The sequence below is a fragment of the Pithys albifrons genome, chromosome 2 (assembly GCF_047495875.1).
Source record: "Pithys albifrons albifrons isolate INPA30051 chromosome 2, PitAlb_v1, whole genome shotgun sequence".
In the NCBI taxonomy this organism is placed as follows: Eukaryota; Metazoa; Chordata; class Aves; order Passeriformes; family Thamnophilidae; genus Pithys; species Pithys albifrons.
Genome location: NC_092459.1, coordinates 81,471,433 through 81,493,164, shown reverse-complemented (window position 1 = coordinate 81,493,164; position 21,732 = coordinate 81,471,433).

The following is a 21,732-nucleotide window of genomic DNA, read 5'->3' as shown; positions in this document are numbered from 1 at the left end:
TTATAATAAAAAGACGTCTACCATCATCAGAAATCAAACTGGTGGAAGAACCACATGTGTTTTAAGGAAAAGTTGAATGTTGAATACCCCAGAGAGAAAACTCAGCTGAGAACAAAGGAGGAATGATGAGGGTTCACAGCCAAACCATACACAGTTTGCAGTCTATTTGTCAAATTCTTTGCGCAAAGATGCCAGCCAGAGAAGGGACAGAACTTCACTGCCTCATTCCCTGGAGGTTCGTTTATCCCTCCTTAAGCCTCAGAGTAAAGGCCTGGTGATAACTAAGTGGCAAAACTTTTCCCCAAGTCTCTTTCATATGGCCTGAAAAAAGAGACTTAACAGATCTTGTGAAACTCAAGTGGCAAAACACTAGAACTGGGTGCCATTCCAGGAGGAAAGCTGCTTCAGTCATGGGTCAGTGTGGAGAGAATCAGCTCCTGTTCCACCCATATAGATCCAAAGCTGAGGTACTGTGAGGACCTTGATGAGACTGAGATCTGATGAATCACCACTGGTCAGATATGCTCTGCAAAGTGGAGGTCAAAGAGCTGCTCCCCAAATCTCTTGACACTGCCACTTGCCTTCTGTGTCCCACACTTCACCCTAGAGCAAAGCAGAAGGGAGCTGGTGCAGAAATCTGGGAGCCTGGGAGCCAAGCCCAGACCATTTTCCCCAAACTTTGTAATACCATACCTTCTATAAGACTGTTCTTCGCTATTTTGTGCTCTTGGTAGTTCCTAATGTTACATCAAAGGGCTGATTTAGTTAGTTCTGTGGATCCCAGAACGTCCATGTACTGCTTACTGAAAATTAATATTAATTTTCTACTCCCCAGTACTTCCCAATACTGCTTAAATGGAGAAGCTATCCCTCATGAGAAATCCATCTCTTTAGGAGAAATTGCAACAGTGCCACATATAAAACAGTTCCATGTTTTATGTAGGGTGAGTCAGAGAAAGTCATGGGTGGAAAATGTTTGAAATAAAACATGAGCCATGAAGTACCAGATCATACTCTTATCTACAGCTCTGTTAGAGACAATAAAGATGGAAAATAAATTATCTACCACTGTAATAAAACCCATCAAATGGGCCACAAAGAGCATGGCACTAAAACACTGTGAGTTATACTGTCTGTTCTTAGGGTGGAAATGTTACCAAACATCAGCCAAGGCTAAATTACTGAGCAGAGAGAATGCAGTTCCAAATGTTTTCCATGTAGCATCTAGTTAAGAGTATTTCCCCCCAAATAAAAGGGCAGTCATTAAATGATTTGCCAAAAGAACAGATTATCCCTATGGAAGAAGCATAAACATTAATTAACAAAAATATTATCTTGATCAAAAGGGGAACTCAAAACACCAATAAAACAACCTGGAATAACTTCCTGAACAGAAACAAAACCAAGCCAGAGCTGCAAGCTCTACACCACAACTAAGGAAAATTTCCCTTCCCTACACAGTAAACCAGGCAGTGTAACTGTGTCTACCCAAGTGCACCTCTGGCACAAAACATAAGTCTATCAGCTCTTGGTATATGCATTATGAAGAGACACCCATTTAGAATAGTTTACGAAACACTTTTTACAGAGACTGAAAAGGAGCCAACTGCCAGACCTCAGAGAAACTACTGAAAATAAGTGGTTGATAGTCACTAATCCCTAGCATCATAGTGGGTCCAACACACACAACAGCTTTCATTCTCTTTTAGCCTGTATCATTTCCAGTTGCCAGGGTTTGGGTATAGAGACACCCACACTACATTGATCAGGCAAGTAAAATAAGGTAAAATTCAGAAACAAATATCACCCCTATCCCATCTTCAGATCCAGCCAGAAAAACAACTGAGCAAAACCATCCCTGATTTTCAGCTCCCAGGCTTGGAACTGCCAAGACCATTGTCACTCAGACCAAAAACTCACAAGTCCTACACAGATTAGTCAGTGAGTGGACACATGTGAAGAACACTTTCATTAACTTTAACCACAAGAGAAGTTAAAGCAGCATCCTTAGACCTTGCCATTAAAATCAGACTTCTCACATATCAAGTGTCAAGAGAAGCCCTGTGTTGGTGACAGGAATGCCAGTTGCAGTTTCTTTGATACACCCAGAATCAGATGCTGTTGAGGGCCAGGGGACTCTTGACCTTTGTCTATGTAGCAATTCCTTCACTCTTAAGTAACATGCTGGAAATTTGCCCTAGAGATGAAGGTAAGACATGGCACCAGCTTTTGGCTAAAATGTAATGCTGACTCATTGGTACGTGAATTTGCTTGAGCAAATTAATTTTAAACCTTGGCATTTCAGCAAGAAGAAAATTTATAGCTCTTAAATCCATGCTTAATGTAACTGTTTTTTCTGAAACAGGCTTGAGAATAACCACATACTTCAGGGTGGGCACTCAGGAACACTGAGGTGGGTTGGAAAGAGAGAAATGCAAGTGATGTCACCAAATACCATGCTTTACCCCAGACATGATCTCTCTTTGTCGTTTGGATGATGACTCTTGGCAGGCAAGCCGTGCTGTGGAAAGGCTTGATCCCACACAGTCAGAGAAAGTATTAGTGAGGACCTGATCTGGTGCACGAGGAGACAATTAACAGTGATGAGGAACTCCTGCTGTGAAAGCATGAGGGATGGCACTTGGCTGGAGTTTGGTGCAGATGGATTAAGGACAAATGGGATAGATAGGCACACTAGAGAGGGAGAGACATGCATCTAAAATGGTAGCAGATAACCTATGTTTAGGGACCTGCATCCTACCTTTCCTGTAGCTCCTGGCTTCCTCTAACCTCAGTGATATCCTGACTTGAAGAGGTGGCACAGACCTACGAAATGCTGATGCTCATGTTACTCCACCTCTGAGCATGGGTGGCCCTCCCAGCAACGCTGTCCCACTCTGGCCGCACACCGGGGCAGCCCCTACTGTACTTACAGTAGTATTTACATTAGTATTTATCAAGTCTCTTCCTAAGGCTGCAGTTGTCTGGACAGCTAACAAGGTACGTCTGATAGTAATGCCTTCACAAGACTTTACAAGGGGTTGTTGAGAGTTTGCTGTCACAAAGCACAGCACAAAATCATCTGTGGAAACCCAGAGCAAACCATTGGGACACCGAGATGCCAGTAGGAAAGAGATGCAGGACACAGTCGTACCCTGAGGGTATAAGCAGGCATTGCAGAACTGTGTTTACTTTTCAGTGAGCTTGTGCATGTCCTCAGGGCGTGTGAGTGGGGATTTGCAGCACAGCAAGGTCTCCATCACAGCTCTAGCTCTGCCTACTATCTCAGACTCACAGAGAAGGATGAGAACTGCTGTGGGGACATCACGGCTCAGGATACTTCTGTGTATAATTTCCTAAGATAGTAAAGTGCCCTTGGAATTTTTTGCTCTGTTAACCTGGAGGGAAAAAGTGGTGAATGCGAGTTCCCATGCATAGGTGAAGCTCCAAGAAGTGAGACTAGTCAGGAAGGGCATTGAGTGACCTGTACCTCTAGTTTCAGTAACTGGAAGAGCTTGATTATGGGTTGTCACATGCTAAGGAAAGGCTGGCAGAGTGTGCCTAGAGCTGAAATCAGTGATGATATGCAATTACTCTCCATCTGTCTAGAGGCACGTGGGCCCTCAGTAAAAGTTCATCAGTATGGCAAATGGGTACTAACCCAGGTTGAGACAACCTGGGATGAAGATTGGGCATCTGCAGATAGAGATGAACTGCAGTTAGTTTTTTGGAAACTGATACAAAGACCTGTTACTGTGATAATTCAGCTGTGATCACATTCTGAGCTGGTGAAAAAAAAATCAATTCCAAGACAAATTCTCTCATTTTGAGTCTTGTAGACATAGAAACCAGCCAACAGCAGCATTTCTGACATGAAAAAAATTGAAATATAACAATGAAATGGAGATGGGAAGACTGAAAATAAACCGAGAGAGTTGGGCTGTAATCTTTCAGTCTATGTCATTTAAATAGTATCATTTTGCAATTTTGTATCAGAATTTATACTTTCCCATTAAAAATGAAATTTTTTTTAGTAATAAGTGATAATTGAGAGTTCTTACCAATCTTCAAACTTGCATTTAAAAATTTTGCATGGTTGAAAAAAACCTCTTTGGGAGGAACTGATTTGCATTGAGCAACTTCCTGTTCTTGCCAACTTAAGCCATAATTTGTGTCAGATGTCTCAGCAATTCACAGCCAGTAATAGATGAAGAATTGTTGTGATTTGCTTTGACAGACACGGTGGGGTGAATTTCAATTGTCAAAATTCTTGTAAAGTTGAAGCAGGGTAGGTTCCTGCTGACCAGATATATTAGTGAAAAATAGCTAGGAGCAGAAGAATGGAAAAAATGAGTGGCAAAATGCAAACCAGTGGCTATGGCAAAAGCCTGAACAGGAAGCCCAGTCCTTGAGAAACATTTTGACAGCCAGAGTATGAACCTATCTTCAGTGGGATCTGTTGTCTCCATATTTCAGGCCATAGGCGCGTTTGGAGCAGCAAGGGGTTTACATTGTAATGCAACAGGAACGTGTCTGTTGCTCCTTGAAGCAGCTCTGTTCCCATGCTAAAATGAGAGACAGTCTGGAGCCTGCAAATGAGAGATGTACAGCCATTGCTGCAGTGTGTGATGACAGCTGAGAGTTTCTTGGTTTCATGTATTGGATTCTCCAAGGCACCTTGAGCGGTTTGGTACTCCCTTCTCACTAGCATCCATTGAGACTATGGCATGCTGCTTCCCTACACTCCTTAATACTTTAGTAGTGACGACTGGAAAGAGGCAATTTGATTTTGGGGGGTTAACCCATTTGCTTCTGACACAGGAAGGAATATCAACGTAAAAATATTCTCGCCAAAAGAGGGCAGAGCTACATGGGTCTTGGAGAGCTCAGCTGCCAGAGTGCCCCAGATCCATGAGTAGCATGTCCATTGGTCAGCATGGGGGGCTGTGACCATCGCATTATCCCACCTCTGTCCCTGCACCTCAGATCTGGGCATCCCCTTAGAATCACAGAATCATAGAATTGATTGGGTTAGAAAAGACCTCCAAGATCATCAAGTCCAACCCTTGGTCCAACTCCAGTCCCTTTACCAGATCATGGCACTCAGTGCCACGTCCAATCTCAGTTTAAAAACCTCCAGGGATGGTGAATCCCCCACCTCTCTGGGCAGCCCATTCCAATGCCTGATTACTCTCTCTGGAAAGAATTTTTTTCTGATATCCAACCCAGAGAGAGGCTCACAGGGAGGGAGTCAGCAGGGTTTTCACAGGTGACAGCATGTTGTAGGTACATTTATTTCACAATCAGTGCTCCAGGCAACAGGAACACAAAGCTGAAGTATATGGATGCCTCCACCCAAACAGGGATCCCTGCTGGACTCAGGTCAGACTTTCTCAGACTTTCCTAAGAATCCAGAAGGAAATACTTTTAAAAGCACTGTTATTTAAAACAAACAAACAAACAAACAAAAAACCAACAAAAAACAAAGATACGAAGTCATCCTATGTTTAACATCTGCTATAACTAGGAAATCTTCTCACACCTTATTTCAGCATCCTACCATACACATCACAGAAATTGCTGTAATTTGAAAAATTAAAGTTTGTGTGGTGGAGGACTTTGCTTAACATTTGACTTGTAACAGTGACTGCTAGATGCCAGTCTCTCAAGAAATGACAAGTTCTTCGATGCTTTTCAATTGAGAGAAGAGCATGGAAAAATACAAAAGGAAACCCTCTTTAGTCCATACTGAGAGTGCTTTGTTAAGGAAAAAGTCCTCAGAAACCCAAAGTAAATTCATGTTGATTTCTCCAAAGTAAAACTCAATACTACTAGCCATTGTTACTTAAAGCAAAGAAATTCTGCCCTGAAATTTCAGTTAAATTTAAAACACATTTTAAATTTAAAATAAAACCAATTTAGATTACTTATTTTGTACGACAGTCTTGGTTTTCATCCAGCTCTTATCTTGTGAACCTTTCTGCTGCAACATTCCTTAACTGCCAAATCTGCTTTTCTTTCTTCCACACAGAAAAATGCAAGAATGTGGTGATGTTTCAATTGATTGCACTACTGACAGAAGTGGAAATTCAGTGACACCATGGATGAACACATGTATAACTTGGCGTTTAGGAAATGAAGGCAAGTCTTTGAATGTAATTGTGCTAACAAACAAATGCTAAGCAAGTGCTTGGGTCCACTGCAATTTCTTCTAAGTTTTGCATAGAGAAAGATGAAATGATAATTGGCCATCAGATCCACATTTTAAAATTAATGAATCAGTGGTAATATATTCATCTCTAATATGTTTAGTGTACTTTTATTACCCTCAAAAGCTTATAACATAAAGTCAACAGCCCACACTGGCTGAAGTTATTTACTACAATAACTTATTATAGAATAGGCTGCTGTGCTTTTAAAACTTGGTTTTAGTATTGTAGAATTAATTTTCAATACCAACTTGCATGCTGCTTTTTTACACAATTCTGGATTGAGAACTGTTGTTAAAGAACATAGGTGAGAATGTTAGCTCTGCTGTCCAAGCAAACAAAAAGGACACTATATAAAATATCTTTTTAACATTTTTCACTGCTAGATTCAGGGTAAGTAAAAAAATTACTTTTTTTTTAATCAGAATGAGATGGAGATAATAAGATGGAGTGTAAGTACAAAAGTATGTTAAGACTGAAAGAAAGAGAACAGGAAATGTCATACAGCAGCCAGCCTCAAGTGGAGATATGCAAATAATTTAGTGGCTTTTTGTTTTCAGTGAAACAAAAGCTAGGTAAAACAGGATATTTTAAAAATTTTGAATGATATAATAGTATTTTTTTACATTTTAAATGAAAGCATCCCCTTTAAAATGCATATTTTACTTACATTGACTATTTTTTTCTCTTTATTTGCTTCTCTTCTGTTGAACTGTTGAACAGAACCTGAAAACATTTCCATATTTCTCTCTCTGAATTACTTTAAGTTACATGGTTTAGAAAGTACTGGGATAGTCTCTGATGGCAAGATGTTTCAAAGCTCATTTGGTTGCATATATATTGCATCTCCCCCACCTTCCACAGTCCCATATTGTAGACATTGAACAGTCTGTTACTACAACCATTGTTTTGATTTTATCTGCTCTCAGGGTGGTAGGCTTCTCAGTAAGTGGAAATCTGAGAAAAATGTCTTCTGAGCTACAAACCAGTGCTTGAATAATAACCATGAGTTCTGGAAGAGGGAAAGAAAAATGGAAACATGTCAGGCATGGCTTGAAACATTTGAGAAATTTCTGCCTTGTGTTACCAATGCATATTGTGTTTTGGAAATTTCTAAAGGCAAATGCCTACTCAGTGGGTGGCAGAATAGTAGAAAGCTCTTCCCAGCAGAGTACAGAAGGAGAGGAGAGGTGAGTGCTCAGCACCTCTATCAGTTGGGCAAGTGTGTGGAGACCCTTCTATCTTCAAAAGCAGGGCATTAAGTGTGGCCCAGTACTTCTTCATCCACCAACTCACAAAAAGTCTCCAACCCTTTTAATGAACTTTAATAGCTTGTTATGGCACATTATCAATGGCGAAGCTGCTGTACATATGTTGCTAATATGCTATGGTATTTGTAGCTGAATATGACCTTCTGTGACATTGAAAATTTGCCTGTCCATCCCAAAAGACATCCACATGTTTTAGGAAGGACAAGTGCGTTTCAATAAACCTTTTAACCAAGAACATATGCTCAATAAACAAAAAAGCTTTTATTGATTTCATAAATAGCAAGACAATGTCAACCCTGTGCCAAGCAAACTATTGCACAGCTTACTAAAGCCTGTGGTACGTGTGTAATGGAGAATGGTAGTTATGCCAGAGGGACTGTTAGTGGTCTCCTTGTCTTGGGACTGGGACCAGTGAGACAACTGTCTTCCCTCAGCTCTTTGTGGCATTGCAATGGACTCCCTGCACTCAAGTAGCAGCTGTGGAAGGGATCAGGAGCAAAAGGGTACGGTGATCATGTTCTGCAGCTTTCCTTCATGTCCTTTTCCTTGCACAGTCACTGCATAGTTAATCTCTTGACAGCTTTTCAATCATCCTTCAGTTCTTTTGGTTCTCATCCTGTAACATGTGTCTTGTATTCCAGTCTTTTAGTCATGTTTGCCATCTCCTGGGAATGACTCATGAGATCAACAAACATTTCTATATAGGCCATGCTCAGGCAGGGGTTACCAGAACAGAGAAACCACATAGTTACATGCCATAAAACTGTTAGCCAACTGCCAGCAGAGCTGCCAGATAAAATGGTTTTTCCTTTAATTTTTTTTCCCCCAGTTTTTGAATTTAATCTCTTTTTGCTCTTGCCATTGTGGGGAGTGCCTGAAAATGGAAAGGCATTTTTCCAGTTAAATCTCCTGGCAAACTCCTTGAACCATTGTTGTGTGTCCTAATGTAACACTCCTTTGTCAGATGAGTCCTACTTGAGATGTCATGATGATGATGAATAGATGATATTAAACTTATTTTTTGGTACAGACCTAACGCAGTTCCCTGATTGTGCCACTGCACCAGGTGCATTTCCCTACATTTGGTTTACCACTCTTGATGTATTTTAGCATTCTGTTAATGCTGGGAAGAAGCCCATGGGGAGACATGTCTCCATAGCAAGATCCCTCAAGGTTGTTGTGATAGAGTCTGATCTTCCATAAGATCATCCATGAGCTCTTTGGCATATGTTAATAATGTTCAGAGAAAAGTGGGACGTTCAGCCCAGGCTGTGCCTGAACAACGTATGTATATCAGCATGACATTTTCATATATTTTGCTTTCAACTCCTACAAAGCAGCAAAATTATTTCCAATTATTGAAAAAAAAGAGAAAAAATATCAGGAAGTTTGTGGTTTTTAAAAAATTTTTCCTATAGGGAAAAAAAATTCTCAGGCACTACTTTGTGTAGTGCATCTAAGATTTCAGCAGTATGTCTTCTCTGTTCAAATGACCATATTATAACATAGATGTAGAAAATTAATTTGCCTAAGTAAAATAAAAGTGCTGGAAAAGGGGATAAGTAGACCCAGCTTGTTTCTACTATTCCAGAAACCATTACAAGCACTGGCAGTAATAATAATGCCTCTTCTTGCTGTTACTGACACTTGCCTGGTTTTTCTCTTGCCTTTTTTTTTTTCTTTTGCTTGGTATGTACCTAAGTCTGATTAAAAGAATAGGTGAAGTGTTTGGCACTTTTGGGGACATCACTCATGGGAAAAACAATACATTTCTCCCTAGCTTTAGGGTAACCAAAGTATTTTAGTTAAATTATGGTAATTTAAATTAAAATCATTCAAAAAATTAACTCTGAGAAAGATGCCAGCCATTCTGAGGATGAGGTGAAAGGAAAACAAATGTCCTTTCCATTAATAAAAAAACCCCAACCCTTAAAAATTGTTTGTAAGTCATAAAAAACCTCCATGTTTTAGAGCTGGAAGTTTTCTCGTGGCAGGGATTTATCCTGGTGCCAGTCCCCACTGAAATATAGTGAAATGTGTCCCAACTTTACACTTTGGATGACTTGTCTGCTCTTTAGAAACTTTTTAAAATTTGCCAGCTAATTCTTCAAACACTTGTCTGTGTTTGGACACTAGTCCCTCAAAAGAAGGCTGACTACACTTGATCTCCACCCAATGGATGAACAGTCTCCATCCCATGCCTTAAAATTAATTAGAATATTTTTTGCTCTTCTCATGGAATTTGCCGAACACTTTGGGTGTGTGGCAGCAGTGTGGGTGCCTCCATCTCTCCTTGGAGTCAGCAGGTCAACACTCAAAGCAACCTGCTACTTGTGAAACTGGTTCCATCAACCCTACCATCAAAGGCATGTTTAGTTACTGTGGCTCTGCAGATCCTATTTGTGCAGATTGGCTTTGAGGCAGCTCAGTTAGTTTCAGAGGAAAATGTTTGGGTTTTTTCAGTGCTTTAAAGGTGATGGTTAGATCAGAGTTTTTTTCCCCACAGGTTTCCTGTCATAGTCTTTTAATTCCAGAGTAATGAGCTGGTTCCAGCTCATATTCTATCCTGTGTGCAGATCAGTTCTCATTCAGTTCTTAATGCAGCCAGAAGATATCTATTAGCTATGTGTGATAACCACACAAAAGCTGACATAGGTGGTCAGACAGCTGGCTGGTGATGGCACACTGTCCAAAAAAAGTAAATATTTCTGTATATATGTCTGTCTTATGACAAGGAAAATGCATGGTTCCGTACTGAATCAACACAGCGAGTCCACAGCTCAGATAGCCATTCATTAGATAACAGCAAACAATTAGATAAATTCAATTGGACTGACAGAATTCATATTAAAAGCATCATGTAGGAACACATATTTACAATTTCTCATATGCTGAATTGCCTGGGTATTTGTAAAAATACATGCTGCTTGTGTATATATTACATGAATTCAAAATGTTTTCCTGAGAGACACTAACATTTATTTCAAGTTGTTCCTAGCTATGCACTAGTTTAAATGCTCATTCTAGTTTTAGAAATTTAATTTTAGCCCATTTGAATTCATATTTCACTTGTTATCACAATTCGACATTTCTAGAATTTCTATAAAGCTGAAAGTAGACATTTGCTAAGTTTTAAAAGTGTATGAGTTCTGTATGCTTGCCAATATGTAGAACTCCATAAGTTATGAGACTTGGCATATGCCTTAACGCAGGCAAAGTTGTTTCTCTCCTGTCTCTGATGCCAAATGAAAATGTTCTCAGTTTGTTCTTTATGTAGGTCAGCACTTCAGTGAGACTTGTCATGTAATTCTGCCAAAATCATGTTGATCTTGTTCTAATTCTCTTAATAAAAGTCATAAATTTTCATTTAAGCTCTAGCTAATAATAACAATATTTCTAACTTGAACAAAGGTATGTGGATCTTCAAGAGAATGGCAAATGCCACATTTCTGAAACAGAAGATAGATTCCAGTACTCCCAAACAGCAAGTTCCTATCTCTAACCATGGAGGAGGTACAACTCAAACAAAACATGAAAATACCCCCAAGAAGAGGTTATGTCCCTTCTCTTCCCCAGCCCATGCCAAGCCTTCGTGTGCTGTTGAGCTGTGTTGGCTTCAGACTCGGCTTGGAAGCTCACTGTGAAGGGAGAGTGTAGCTGATAGGGAGGCGATGGAGGAAAGCAACAGATTCCGCCACTGTGACCCAAGAGGAATTTTGGCAGGAAGGAGCTCACAGTTCTGCTTAAGCATCCAAGCTGAGCCAAGCCTCTGGAGAGGGCTCTTGGCAGCCCTGCCTTGCATGGGCGGAAATCTGCTTACAAGGTCGATATGATTTCAGAAATGCAATTTTTAGTTCACATGCTTACTCAGTTGTGTTCCTTTCCAATCACCTCACCTGTGCTAAAAGTCCTCAGAGGTTAGTGAAAGAAATTGGGCAGTGAACCTGACAAAGGGCTCTGCAGCATAACTGCTGGAAGCAGAGGATGTTGGTGTTGGGTAGAAGAGCTTCTCTGAGAGCTGGGGCAGTTTGTAGTTCCCAAATGGACAGCAGGATGGATGGTGTTACTGGACACCCTCATGAGACACAATGGGAGTAAAATAAATGCAATAGCAGTCTAAACAGTTAGTGTAAGCTGACACATCCATTAGCTACAGCCAAATCTTTGGGTAGGTGTGCTCAGCAGTTCCAGAAAGGAAGCAATCAAATGCTTGAAGTACTGAACATAGAGATTTCTACTTCCTGTACAGTAGTCAGAGCAGCCTGGCAAAATAGAGATAAAGAGTATTATGGCCCCTCCATTAACCCTGGTTGTTCACCAGGCTTGCAAGCACACAAAAGGGAAATAGAAGAACAACCAAAGATGCTTACAAGTAAGAAAAATGGCAAGCTATTCCTAAAAGAATACTGTCATGAGTAAAATAGAATAATTGCGTTTCGATAGCAGTCATAAAAACAGCATGGCCCATGTTGTTTAAGGTCATTCCAGGAATGTGTCAGCCTCCCATACTGTGAAATCAGAAATGCTCCATCACAGTTACAGCTTGCTTTGTGCACCAAGGCACATGTGCAGGCTCTGCCACGAAGCACTGTTGCTAATGACAGGAACATGCAGGGTTGGGGATGAACACTTCCTTGGATTCAGTTCCTTGCTGTCTGTTTTAGGCAAGCAGCTCATAGTACTGTAGTTTACAAGAAAGTGATAGTCCTGAACACATTAGCCTTCTCACAAGGCAGGGAGTAATGACATAAAGGAGTGCTATAATTAGCATTTCACAAAACAGGGATTGAGGAAAAAAATGATTGAATAACTTGCTCAAAACTACGCGGAGCATTTCTCGCAGATCTGAGAAATGAATGTAGATTTCCCAAGTGCTGGATAAAATATTGAACTATTCTTTTCTCCTGCTAAACCTCTATTCTCTCCTCAGGCATATACTTAAGACAACAGCAAACTCTGAAGAAACAATATGAGAAAATACACATCCCTGGGTTTCCCTCTCAAATGGTATTGATGAAATCTGACACAAAATGCTAGCAAATTACTAGTAGAATGATCACTTGAAATCTAAGCAAAGGCCACATCCAACCTTTCTGAAGTTAAGAGGAGTCTTCTCAAGCCATCTTAATGAATGGGGTGGAGTGGAGAGGAGGCATGTAGCAAGCAGAGAGTAAGTGCACATTAAAGAGATGCTATGCTGACTAAAATAGGAAAACCACAGACGTGTACATTAAAAAAAGAAGCTATAGCATTCAGTGTTAACTTACAGTTCAGAGAACAATCCTTTTTGCTACATCTTGTCGCCTGGTAACTCTGCACTGAGCACCTCATACTTGCTGTATTTCAAACATTCTGCTTGAATCCACAAACATGTTTAATCATATGTTCAGTACACAGAAGGTCTGTCCCACATTACACACCTGTCCTTCCTTACATTTACCCCTTTCAGATTTAGCAGCCACCACTCTCTGCTCAAACTATGACCAACACTCCCTGTGTCTCCCCTCCAGTTCCTGCTGGCACTTCAGATGTTGGGCTGCAGATCCTTAGCTATAATGACAGAAATCTAAATGCCGGGTGCCTTTCATCATCCAGATGGTGTGTTACCCTGATTCTTACTGTAACTGCCAGACACAACTGATTCTCATTCTGCATTACACTTTCATAAGGGTCTATCCACTGCTTGTTATATTGACAGAAGTGAAAGTTAGTAGAAATTGGCAAATAGTAATTCTGCAGCCAGGCTTTCAGAAGTTGCAATACAGCAACATGTGATGTCCTGTTACTAGATCAGTGCCAAATAGTAACTGAGCCAAAATTTAAAACAAACTGTGAGGATAACAAAATAGATTAAGAAACAATTAGCGATATAATCAAGGATATCAGCTTCTAGCAGACAAAGTGAAAAGAGACTGGTTTTCCAGCTTCTACATACCATCTTTACTGTCACCACTTCCTTATTTAAACTAAACACTTTCAATAATTTACAAGTAGGCATATAAACATAAGCATGCAACAATCCACCTGATTACTTGATCACATAAGCTTTCTTAATTGATCCAATATTGTATTATTTTTACTGTTGCTGCAAACCTTATCAAACCACTCAATGCAGTATGTGAAAAGCTGAACTGAAAAGCTGAGGCTGGGCTGGTAGGTCTGTGTATTAGCAGTTGTGTTAGTGGCTTTGTGCCTCTATTTACCTTCTCTGGCTCCTGCTGGAGAAACTCATCCCTGCCGTATATGACATGAAGTAGCTGGGTATCATTACCATATTGCACTGCCATGGAGAGCGCTTCATTTCTAGGCTCATTCCTGATTTCTTGAATGGCAAAAGAAGTGAACAGTATTTCTGGCATGGGCAGTACAGCTTCATAATCTCATGCTTATAACCAGAACAGAATAGATCCAGTAATGGTTTCTTCTTGCTTCACATAGACTCATTTACTTCAGGGCCAGAAAGAACCTCATTCATCTTACCTGAATACCTAACAGAAGCCACTTCATTTTATCCAGCTACTCATGTATTGTACTGTGTAATTATAGTCACCTGAAGTACGCTCCCTGGAAGTGCAGGCACTCTTACTTGGAAAGCATCAAGCAATAAAGAATCCACTACTTCTCTTTGAAAGTTTATTCCATGATAGTCATCTGCAGCTTTAAAAATTATGATTTTCAAATTGACATTGTCTTGTAGTTCTACATACTGGCTTTTGTTAATACATTTTTATGATAGGCTAAAGAGTCAGCACCAAGTATTTTATCTCTTTGAAGGTATTGTCACATGCATAACCTCTCAATCTTCAAAAGCTAGTAATCTTAAAAGATTGATGTATGGGGGGGTTTTCAGCCCTAAAGTAATTTTTATACTCATTTCAACACTTTGGAAACACTCTTTATAATATTGTTAATGGTAATTTCAGAAGCAGAATTCCCCTTGTAACTGGCATCATCATTTGGAAATATCATATGGTTTTAAAAGTACCCAAAATAACTCAGAGAAAAGTGGAAACAGTTGAGAGGGTGAAAACAGAACTCTGATCCGTTTCATGCAAGGTCAGAAAACGAAGGTCCTCATCTTACAAGGCATTCTGTTAGGTCTCACCAGGAGAAAGCAAATTTATTTGAGACAGTTGCTTACATTTGCTTTAGAATGAAGTGCTGATCTTATGTTGCTTATGAAGACCAAACTTGCACAAGATGAGAAACCTAAAATCAGCAAGGAGCTATCCTGCAGATAGGAGGGAGGATATCCAGGTCCCAGGAGTCAGTTTAACAGATGGGGCCTCAGTGACTCTGCAGAAATTGAGGCTAAGATGACAGACACCCATAATTGCTCTACTTGCTCAGATATATGGTTCAAGGAAAAATTTCTCTTTCACTATTTGCATTCTGCTGATTTGACTTTCAAAATTGTCAATTGTCCTGCCTCTTTAAAAACATAACAAACAAGAATGTGTTGATTTGTGACTGTGAAATTGTTTTAGAAGCTGTTAATGGCTTCAGAGGGATGTAGAGGAATCTAGTCTTCCATTAAAAATAAGTACATTCTGTCAAACTTTGGCCACATCTACTGTGCTGACTTGGATGTTGCCATGGATGGCACTAGAGGGAGACTGTTAAATTGCTAGAATGATCCTTGGCACAGTTTTGGCTTAAATCAAATAACTCTCGCTTGGGATTATAATACCTGCTTTGGCAGTTACTGTTGACAAGGGTCTGTACCCTGTAAAACACCTTACATGCAAAATAGGTCCATAAGTCTGCAGACTGCCTGGAGTATCATCGCTGAAAAATATGACCTGTTTCATTCCTGACAAATGAAACTATAACACTGGGCCAGGTCATACTCCAAGATATACTTTGAGATTGCAATTCACATACCAGTATTCTCAGCTGCTTCACCAATGGTTGTTTCAGTCCAGGTTTAGATGAGGCTTATGCACTTGCCCAAACTAAACAACTTATACCAGTGATACAGCATTATCATCTTAGTATTATTACAACTTCTATGTCAATTGAGTTTTGTCATAAATCCCTCCATACGAAGATCGAGGACATTAGCTTCATTCAGATCTTGTGGTTCTGGCAGAGTAAACAACTGGAAAGGGAAAAAATACTTCTAAAGACTAGCAATCTTAAATATAAATGTTATTAAATATACTGTGATGATCATCACAAAATCTGTGGTAAAATGACAATGGCAGTGACAGCACAAATACATCCAGTTACTGAAAGAAATATGTTCCCAACATTCACACGGTAAACACTTCACTTGGCAACTTCCTTAGTTTAAAAGAAGCTGACACAGAATTTCACAGAATAACAGAACAGTGGAGGTTGGATGGGACCTGTGGAGGTCATCTGGTTCAACCCCCTGCTCAAGAAGGCTAACCTACAGCAGGCAGCCCAGCGTCATGTCCAGACAGCTTTTGAATATCTATCTGCAAGGACAGTATTATGGGTTTAGCCAAGTAGGCCAAAAAGTTAGGCTTTAAAATTCAGATTAGGCCTGGGGTTGTCAGCTGGCTTGAGCTGGGCTGGCTAACAGCTGACTTCTTCTAGCCAATAATATTGCATTCCATACCATACTGCATCATCTCAAAAGGGGTAAGAGCTGGTGTGTGGGTGTGGCTTGGGGAGTTGCTTCACAGCTGTGGTCCCAGCAAGACACTCTGCTGTCCCAGGAGGGATGGGGAGGCCCAAGCCCGGAGCACCAGCTTACCATTGTGTTATCTTAGGGAAGTAAAATGTTTGTTCTTAGCTTTTCTCTCTGCTTAAGTCTGTCTCTGAAGAATTGACTTCTCCAGAATGATTTGTAGTTAAAATGGTAGAATTTGTGTTTACTGGGAAGTGGGAAATTATTTCTTGTTATACATAACTTGTGTAAGTGTGTGTTATATTGTAGTTTCTTCTTAATTTTCCCTTTTCTGTATAAATACATGTAGTTAGTTTCAGCATAAACCTAGTTTGAAGGGGTTTTTTTTCCCTCTCCCTCTTCTTTTTCCCTTAGCTGATTGGGGAGAAGAGGAACCCTTTTGACTCTGTCCTGGACAGTTGGCGCTTTGCCAGCTCAATCCAAGACAGACAGGTATCTCCACAATCTTTCTGGGCAACCAGTGCTCAGTCACTTTCACAGTGAAAAAGTGTTTGTTGATGTTCAGACGGAGCTTCAGGCTGTGTTTCAGTGTATGTCCATTGCCTCTTGTCCTGTCACTGGGCACCACTGGAAAGTGCCTGGCTCCATTTTCTTCACACCCTCCCTTCAGGTATTTTTGTGCATCGATAAGATCTGCTTTGAGCCTTCTCTTCTCCAGGCTGAACAGTCCCATCCCTCTTGGCCTTTACTTCCATAGGACAGGTGCTTCAGTCTCATGATCATCTGAGTGGCCCCTTACTGGACTCTCTCTAGTAGTGCCATCTCTGACACTGGGGACCCCAGAGTGCACTCCAACTGTGGCTGAGCAGAGGGGCAGAATAACCTCCCTCTGCCTGCTGGCAATGCTCCTTCTAAGGCAGTTATCACAGTTCTGAGAACTTAAGGCACTATATAATATGAACAGATGATAACATAAAAATATTCATGACAAGGGTCTTGTGCATTGCACTGAATTACTCCAAACAGCCCATCCTGTCTTTTTTTTTTTTTTTGGTAAGGACTTGGGCTACCCTGGTTTGTTTCAGGCTACCTACAGTTTTCTAGCATCTGAGGATTGCCGCAGGTTGGGCTCCACCTGTGGATCTCCCTTCAGAAGGTAATTTGGGTATTGGAGTGCTCAGAGAAGCCAAAGTGGGACTGGTGCCTCAGGGCAGAACAAACAGGCAGAATGAAACAGCATAACCAGCTAGGAAGGTTCGTGCTTGTTGCTAAGAAAACTTTCCATGCCTCCCCATTACAGAAAACAATTGTTAGATGTTTAGCAAGCCACAGACCTAAAGTATTCATCAAATTTCCTGTTTCTGACCTTGTTAGCCATCACAAGAGCTCAGAACTCAAAGCCTCTCTAATTTAGATGGTTGGAAACAGGTCCTACACAGGCAAATGAGGTATACAATATGTCTGCAAGACTGGGCTACTCAGAAGTTACTACCCAGCCAAACCTACATTAGGGCACTGGACCTATTCCTTCCATGTCCTGTCCCCTTCCTGGATTCTTCATTTCCATGGAGGAGAAACCCAGCTGCATCAGCTGGAAGCTGTGGCACAGCTCTAGGCAGGTCCCAGATCTTAATTAAAACGGGCTGAGGATTGCCACGGAAGGCATCTGTCCTTCAGTCCAGCATAGCCAGAGCTTCCACACTCCTGGCTCAGACTCCCCATGCCACCCAGACACAGGCTGGACAAGAAACAACAGTGGTACCGTGACAACCCCTGCTGCTGGGATTCAGGCAGGGAAATGTGGTAGCATAGAGGCTGCTCTACCTCATTTATTTCCATGCATGTCAGATAAGGGAGAAAATGCCAAAAATCATAAAGGATGCCTGGCATTTCCTATAGTTAGGCCCCATTCTGTGCTTTTTGTAACTTTGCCAGCTCTAACCATACAGTCTGCCATTTTCCAAGTTTGGTGCCTGCTCAAAGTTTTGGAAAAGGTCAGCCAACAATTCGACTGTTTCTGAAAAGAAAATAAAAATGATAAAAAAAAAAAACCAAACAAGAACCAGTAACATTTTCTTTGAGCTGCTCTAGCACCCCCAAGCTTTGGAGCATTCTATTCATGAAATTTGTCAGGAGGTTGCCTTCCCATCTGGGACATGTCAAGAAAGAAGTCTTTGAAAATATGTGGTTTACAGTGATCGGGAGAAACATGTTAGAGTTCATAGCTAATTTCCCCAGAGAAACTGTCTGCAAGGACAATGTCCCAGCTTCTGGTGAGCACAGAAACTGCAGTTCTGTGCTGTGTGGGCTCAGTGCTTTACACCAGACACCAGATGAGGGAGATTCTCTTGTGCTCCTCAAGCTCCCCCTGCTTTTCATTCTGGGATTCTCTGGCTCAACTTCAATAAGCTCAGTTAACCTGAATGTGTTTCCTCATCATCTTTTAATATTGAGTGGTTAGGATGTTTTAGTGCTAACAATCTGGAATAGGTGGGGCAATGTGGGTGTAAAGGCATCATCCTTCTCTGCTGAAAGACCTGTGTTTTCAGAGATCAAAATGTGAAAACCAGACAACACAGCAAAAGTGTCACCAGGTAAGATTAATTAAAGGAGGTAACTGAGGGTCAGATTTTGCTCTTGTGGCTGATTTATATAAATACTCTTCAAGAAAATACTAAGTAAAAGGAAAGGCAGCTTTAAAATATTAAGCTTCTACCTGTTGTTTGTGGGGTTTTCTTTGTCATAGGTTTTATCTTTTTATATTCATCCCAGTAATTATATGAACACACTATTAACAATAACTTGTTGCAAACCCCTGTGCACTAGGTTGAAGTTAATCCTTTAAGAGATTTATTATTCCTTCTTCACATGCACTGGTGTAATCTGCCCTGTCCTCCTCAGAACCTATTCTCGCACTTCCATCAGTGTTAGGAGTACAAACAGCAGCAGCTTATTAAATTTCACAAGCCAAGATAATGACCCCTTCTGCCATTCTAATCACTTTTCTAAACTTGCTTCCACAACTCAAAGAATAGGAATTTACAAAGAGAGTTTTATTAACCGCATGATGTTTGGTTCCTGCTTCCATCTTTGAATGAAGGAAAATTAAAATAATTTCCTCTTTTAAAAAGTATTTTAAATTTCACCTGCTGGATCTAACATGTGATGCAAAGCAGCAGTCATGCAGCTTCAATGTCAGTGGGTTACAATTCCTGCTAAGTAGTAAAAGACTACTTGTGACTGAGAAGGAAATGTCTATATTGGATTATTGGCTCTGTGCTCTTGCAGAAACAAAAATTTAATGAGAATACCACAATAGCAGATGAATCAGGAAGAAATGGACAGTTCCTTATTCAGCACAGGATACATCAAACGCAAAACAAACAGTAAATGGCAGTTGATGGTTTCCAATGTATCCTAGTCTAGCTACATTCATGTCAGCACTGGAAAGAGATTTGTTCAAAATTGCAGCAGTGCACATATAACTTCTGGGAGGTATAAGGAACTACCTTATGCAACTGTTCATTTTATTGAGTGTTCTCATTCAACACTTAATCCTAAACCCTTCCTAAAGATTATATGTGTGCAACTGTGTTATGGGTCAACCCCAGCCAACAACTAAGTACCATGCAGCTGCTCACTCACAATGCTGCACACGAATGGTACTCTCTACATTCAAGCTCCACATCCTTTTGGTAAAAGTGACAGACCCCTTCTTACTTCCACTTCTGCTCTGATCCTGGCTTACAGGAGCTGTCTCAGGTGAGAAGCTTCTCTGAGCCCCAGGAAGGCAATCAAACAAAACTATCCTGTTCTCACCCAGAGCTACCAGAGCAGAGATGCACACCATGGGATGCAGAGAGGCACAGGCATGTCAGAAAGCCATAGGCTGAGCTTGGGGAATGCTACACTCCAACCATTTTGGGATTCTGCAGTGAGTTCTACTGATTCTTGTCTGCTTTCTGAACTCATGGAAAGAGACCCGCAGTAGTATAGAACTGCTTTGATTTCTATCTATAATTTTCTTCTGAGAGGCCTCCATAGACCTCTAGATCTATAAATGACCCACAGTTTTCTTCCAGATGTTCCTAAATATAAATTTGTACCTATGACGTCTGTAATTTTGTACCTTCCATTCATTTTGTCCAAATCAATTCTTCAGAAGAGTTGAATTTTTCTCTTCAAAAATAAAATAAGCCCAGAATTCTGAAGTCTTGTCAGATATGCAAACAGGGCTTAGCCTGTACATTTTCCCCCTCTCCCTTCAAATTCAGCAGGCCTGCAAACACTTTATTGTTGAAATATTTCTTCAACAAACACTCCCACTGAGTTATTCATTGTTGAGACATAAAAGGCACTCAGAATATATGTAATTTATTGAAGGGGGGAAAGTCTGAATTAAATGTTCTGTGTTTTGTAGCTTGATCATTGCTGGCTTGAGATAACTTCAGGGCAAGATTCATTACTACCTGGTGCTCCTTTGGGCTGGTGAAATGAATATCCATATATGCTCCTACAGACAAAATAAAGCTTGGTTTAAAATAAAGTTTTTGGTGATCCCATACAAACCACACTCTTTCAACACCGCACCTTGTCACCTTCTCGAAACCCACTGATGAATACAAAGAATGCTTTTGCAGTACAGCTTCCACCTTTCTTATCACAATCTCTGATGTGGTGCTTAGGGAAGAAGAAAGAATTCTTGGGGGAGGATTTGTGGAGTGGTAGAATATGATGAATTATCTTGCAGTGTTTGTTTCTGACAATGAACATGAATGCTGTGGTTCTTAACTTAGAGGAGTGCCTGTTCACAGAAATTTCTTCAGAACTCTAATTTACACAACAAGAGCGCGATTCAGTTCTCCTGACACATTTGTCTAGATATCTTTTGGAGCCAACAGAGAGAAAAAAGGTTTCTACACTGTGATTCATTGATCTGTTTTATTACCTCTTTGGATGAGATGAATCTCACCTTAAAAGTGCCTCCTTTTCTCCATGGACTGGAAATGGTTTCTTTGTGACTAGCTCACTGTTTCACCATTAGAAGCATTTCCATCCCATTTGTCTTCTCCAGTAAACAAATAGAACTAGATTCCATCAGCTTGAATCCAGCCAACCAGGATGATGAGCAGGGGACTGCCTGAAGCTACCAGTGCTGTGTTTGAGATCACACTCCTCTCTAGGTCTTATGTTGTGCCTCCTTTAGGATTTTAGTTTGAAACCCAAATGGCTCTTTTGAAGTCATTCCCACAGTCATCCTAGACTAACTCCTGAGCTTTGATATGCTTTTCGAAAGAGTCTGAGTTCATCATTGGTTCTCATTCAGATGAAACTATGCCAGAAGATGCACTCCATAAATGCCCCCTAATGTGCTTCTATTGCTAATGTCTTCAACTTGTGGGATCAGACCAGAGGCAGTTTGAAGTAATTCCCCATGAAATATGCATATTATTGTTGACAGGTTCTCATATTCAGCTGTTTTGCAACAGAGCCACTTGTTTTGGACTGCTCTTCTTCCTAATTCAGATACAGATGGAGATTTCTAAAATCTGTCCTACAGGCACCTTCCTCCACTGATGGTTCACAGCCAGGAACTATTGCTTGAACACAAGTACCAATGCCACTAGCCTGTCATCATCTATCCTGCTTTATG